The sequence below is a fragment of the Oncorhynchus keta genome, chromosome 19, assembly GCF_023373465.1.
Source record: "Oncorhynchus keta strain PuntledgeMale-10-30-2019 chromosome 19, Oket_V2, whole genome shotgun sequence".
NCBI classification, from domain to species: Eukaryota; Metazoa; Chordata; class Actinopteri; order Salmoniformes; family Salmonidae; genus Oncorhynchus; species Oncorhynchus keta.
This window is the reverse complement of record NC_068439.1, coordinates 382,002-387,961: the sequence shown is the minus strand read 5'-3', so window position 1 is coordinate 387,961 and position 5,960 is coordinate 382,002. Positions and strand designations below refer to the sequence as shown.

The 5,960-nt window shown below is 45.0% G+C and overlaps 1 long non-coding RNA gene across 1 annotated transcript; it reads left to right on the top strand.

Moving 5' to 3' along the window:
* The first annotated feature begins 542 nt into the window (after positions 1-542).
* On the top strand, positions 543-4,320 carry LOC127909101 (uncharacterized). The gene is made up of 3 exons (XR_008069622.1): positions 543-570; positions 4,138-4,197; positions 4,259-4,320. It is a non-coding gene; the product is annotated as an uncharacterized LOC127909101 (long non-coding RNA).
* Positions 4,321-5,960: the final 1,640 nt, after the last annotated feature.

Genomic DNA, 5,960 nt, shown 5'->3' with positions numbered 1-5,960 from the left:
GCACCATATTCCCTAGACCAGGTCAAATGGCACCATATTCCCTATAGACCAGGTCAAATGGCACCATATTCCCTATAGACCAGGTCAAATGGCACCATAGACCAGGTCAAATGGGCACCCTTATAGACCAGGTCAAATGGCACCACATTCCCCTATAGACCAGACCTAATAGCACCATATTCCCTATAGACTGTGGCCAAATAGCACCCTATTCTCCCTATAGACCAGGTCAAATGGCACCATATTCCCTATAGACCAGGTCAAATGGGCACCATATTCCCTATAGACCAGGTCAAATGGCACCATATTCCCCTAGTAGACCAGGTCAAATAGCACCATATTCCCTATAGACCAGGTCAAATAGCACCATATTCTCTATAGACCAGGTCAAATAGCACCATATTCCCTATAGACCAGGTCAAATGGCACCATATTACCTATAGACCAGGTCACAGCACCATATTCCCTATAGACCAGGTCAAATAGCACCACATTCCCTATAGACCAGGCCAAATAGCACCATATTCCCTATAGATCAGGCCAAATAGCACCATATTCCCTATAGATCAGGTCAAATGGCACCCTATTCTATAGACCAGGTCAAATGGCACCATATTCCTATAGACCAGGTCAAATGGCACCACATTCCCTATAGACCAGGTCAAATGGCACCATATTCTATAGACCAGGTCAAATGGCACCATATTCTATAGACCAGGTCAAATGGCACCATATTCCATATAGACCAGGTCAAATGGCAATCATTCCCTAGACCAGGTCAAATGGCACCCTATTCCCTATAGACCAGGTCAATGGCACCATATTCCCTATAGACCAGGTCAAATAGCACCATATTCCCTATAGACCAGGTCAAATGGCACCCTATTCCCTATAGACCAGGTCAAATGGCACCACATTCCCTATAGACCAGGCCTAATAGCACCATATTCCCTATAGATCAGGTCAAAAGTAGCACCCTATTCCCTATAGACCAGGTCAAATGGCACCCTATTCCTATAGACCAGGTCAAATGGCACCCTATTCTCTATAGACCAGGTCAAATGGCACCATATTCTCATAGACCAGGTCAAATGCACCATATTCCCTATAGATCAGGTCAAATAGCACCATATTCCCTATAGACCAGGTCAAATGGCACCCTATTCCTCTATAGACCAGGTCAATGGCACCATATTCCTTATAGACCAGGTCAAATGGCACCACATTTTCCCTATAGACCAGTAAGTCAAATGGCACCATATTCCCTATAGACCAGGTCAAATGGCACCATATTCTTATAGACCAGGTCAATGGCACCCTATTCCCTATAGACCAGGTCAAATAGCACCATATTCCCTATAGACCAGTCAAATGGCACCATATTCCTATACCAGGTCAAATGGCACCATATTCTATAGACCAGGTCAAATGGCACCATATTCTTCTATAGACCAGGTCAAATGGCACCCTATTCCATATAGACCAGGTCAAATGGCACCTATTCCCTATAGACCAGGTCAAATGGCACCACATTCCCTATAGACCAGGCCAAATAGCACCATATTCCCTATAGATCAGGTCAAATAGCACCATATTCCCTATAGACCAGGTCAAACCATATTCCCTATAGATCAGGTCAAATGGCACCATATTCCCTATAGACCAGGTCAAATGGCACTCATATTCCCTATAGACCAGGTCAAATGGCACCCTATTCCATATAGACCAGGTCAAATGGCACCATATTCCCTTATAGACCAGGTCAAATGGCACCCTATTCCCTATAGACCAGGTCAAATGGCACCATATCCCTATAGACCAGGTCAAATAGCACCATACCCTATAGATCAGGCCAAATAGCACCATATTCCCTATGATCAGGTCAAATAGCACCATATTCCTATATAGACCAGGTCAAATGGCACCATATTCCCTATAGACCAGGTCAAATGGCACCCTATTCCCTATAGACCAGGTCAAATGGCACCATATTCCCTATAGACCAGGTCAAATGGCACCACATTCTATAGACCTCAAATAGACCTATAGACCAGGTCAAATAGCACCACCCTATTCCCTATAGACCAGGTCAAATGGCACCATATTCCCTATAGACCAGGTCAAATGGCACCCTATTCCCCTATAGACCAGGTCAAATGGCACCCTATTCCCTATAGACCAGGTCAAATGGCACACCATATTCCCTATAGACCAGGTCAAATAGCACCATATTCCCTATAGACCAGGTCATGGCACCATATTCCTATAGACCAGGGTCAAATGGCACCATATTCCCTATAGACCAGGTCAAATAGCACCATATATAGACCAGGTCAAATAGCACCATATTCCCTATAGACCAGGTCAAATGGCACCATATTCCCTATAGACCAGGTCAAATGGCACCATATTCCTATAGACCAGGTCAAATGGCACCACATTCCCTATAGACCAGGCCAAATAGCACCATATTCCCTAGACCAGGTAGATCAGGCCAAATAGCACCATATTCCCTATAGATCAGGTCAAATAGCACCATATTCCCTATAGACCAGGTCAAATGGCACCCTATTCCCTATAGACCAGGTCAAATGGCACCACATTCCTATAGACCAGGTCAAATGGCACCACATTCCTATAGACCAGGTCAAATGGCACCATATTCTATAGACCAGGTCAAATGGCACCATATTCCCTATAGACCAGGTCAAATGGCACCCCTATAGACCAGGTCAAATCCCTAGACCAGGTCAAATGGCACCCTATTCCCTATAGACCAGGTCAAATGGCACCATATTCCCTATAGACCAGGTCAAATGGCACCCTATTCCCTATAGACCAGGTCAAATGGCACCCTATTCCCTATAGACCAGGTCAAATGGCACCACATTCCCTATAGACCAGGCCTAATAGCACCATATTCCCTATAGATCAGGTCAAATAGCACCCTATTCCCTATAGACCAGGTCAAATGGCACCCTATTCCCTATAGACCAGGTCAAATGGCACCCTATTCCCTATAGACCAGGTCAAATGGCACCATATTCCCTATAGACCAGGTCAAATGGCACCATATTCCTATAGACCAGGTCAAATGGCACCATATTCTATAGACCAGGTCAAATGGCACCCTATTCCCTATAGACCAGGTCAAATGGCACCATATTCCTTATAGACCAGGTCAAATGGCACCATATTCCCCTATAGACCAGGTCAAATAGCACCATATTCCCTATAGACCAGGTCAAATGGCACCATATTCCCTATAGACCAGGTCAAATGGCACCATATTCCCTATAGACCAGGTCAAATGGCACCATATTCCCTATAGACCAGGTCAAATGGCACCATATTCCCTATAGACCAGGTCAAATAGCACCATATTCCCTATAGACCAGGTCAAACAGCACCATATTCCTATAGACCAGGTCAAATGGCACCATATTCCCTATAGACCAGGTCAATGGCACCATATTCCCTATAGACCAGGTCAAATGGCACCATATTCCTATACCAGGTCAAATGGCACCATATTCCCTATAGACCAGGTCAAATGGCACCCTATTCCATATAGACCAGGGTCAAATGGCACCCTATTCCCTATAGACCAGGTCAAATGGCACCCTATTCCCTATAGACCAGGTCAAATGGCACCCTATTCCCTATAGACCAGGTCAAATAGCACCATATTCCCTATAGACCAGGTCAAATGGCACCATATTCCTATACCAGGTCAAATGGCACCATATTCCCCCTATAGACCAGGTCAAATGGCACCATATTCCCTATAGACCAGGTCAAATGGCACCCTATTCCATATAGACCAGGTCAAATGGCACCCTATTCCCTATAGACCAGGTCAAATGGCACCCTATTCCCTATAGACCAGGTCAAATGGCACCACATTCCCCTATAGACCAGGCCAAATAGCACCATATTCCCTATAGATCAGGTCAAATAGCACCCTATTCCTATAGACCAGGTCAAATGGCACCCTATTCCCTATAGACCAGGTCAAATGGCACCACATTCCCTATAGACCAGGTCAAATGGCACCATATTCCCTATAGACCAGGTCAAATGGCACCATATTCCCTATAGACCAGGTCAAATGGCACCATATTCCCTATAGACCAGGTCAAATGGCACCCTATTCCCTAGACCAGGTCAAATGGCACCCTATTCCCTATAGACCAGGTCAAATGGCACCATATTCCTATAGACCAGGTCAAATGGCACCCTATTCCCTATAGACCAGGTCAAATGGCACCATATTCCTTATAGACCAGGTCAAATGACACCCTATTCCCTATAGACCAGGTCAAATGGCACCACATTCCCTATAGACCAGGCCAAATAGCACCATATTCCCTATAGATCAGGTCAATATACCACATTCCCTACAGACCAGGTCAAATGGCACCACATTCCCTATAGACCAGGTCAGCCAGCACCATATTCCCTATAGACCAGGTCAAATAGCACCATATTCCCTATAGACCAGGTCAAATGGCACCCTATTCCCTATAGACCAGGTCAATAGCACCATATTCCTATAGACCAGGTCAAATGGCACCCTATTCCCTATAGACCAGGTCAAATGGCACCATATTCCCTATAGACCAGGTCAAATGGCACCATATTCCCTATAGACCAGGTCAAATGGCACCATATTCTATAGACCAGGTCAAATGGCACCCTATTCCCTATAGACCAGGTCAAATGGCACCCTATTCCCTATAGACCAGGTCAATGGCACCATATTCCTTATAGACCAGGTCAGCACCATATTCCCATAGAACAGGTCAAATGGCACCATATTCCCTATAGACCAGGTCAAATGGCACCATATTCCCTATAGACCAGGTCAAATGGCACCATATTCCCTATAGACCAGGTCAAATGGCACCATATTCCCTATAGACCAGGTCAAATGGCACCATATTCCCTATAGACCAGGTCAAATGGCACCATATTCCCTATAGACCAGGTCAAATAGCACCATATTCCCTATAGACCAGGTCAAATAGCACCATATTCCCTATAGACCAGGTCAAATAGCACCATATTCCCTATAGACCAGGTCAAATAGCACCATATTCCCTATAGACCAGGTCAAATAGCACCATATTCCCTATAGACCAGGTCAAATGGCACCCTATTCCCTATAGACCAGGTCAAATAGCACCATATTCCCTATAGACCAGGTCAAATAGCACCATATTCCCTATAGACCAGGTCAAATAGCACCATATTCCCTATAGACCAGGTCAAATGGCACCCTATTCCCTATAGACCAGGTCAAATAGCACCATATTCCCTATAGACCAGGTCAAATGGCACCCTATTCCCTATAGACCAGGTCAAATGGCACCATATTCCCTATAGACCAGGTCAAATGGCACCATATTCCCTATAGACCAGGTCAAATGGCACCATATTCCCTATAGACCAGGTCAAATGGCACCATATTCCCTATAGACCAGGTCAAATGGCACCCTATTCCCTATAGACCAGGTCAAATGGCACCATATTCCTTATAGACCAGGTCAAATGGCACCATATTCCCTATAGACCAGGTCAAATGGCACCATATTCCCTATAGACCAGGTCAAATGGCACCATATTCCCTATAGACCAGGTCAAATGGCACCATATTCCCTATAGACCAGGTCAAATGGCACCATATTCCCTATAGACCAGGTCAAATGGCACCATATTCCCTATAGACCAGGTCAAATAGCACCATATTCCCTATAGACCAGGTCAAATAGCACCATATTCCCTATAGACCAGGTCAAATAGCACCATATTCCCTATAGACCAGGTCAAATAGCACCATATTCCCTATAGACCAGGTCAAATAGCACCATATTCCCTATAGACCAGGTCAAATGGCACCCTATTCCCTATAGACCAGGTCAAATGGCACCATATTCCCTATAGACCAGGTCAAATGG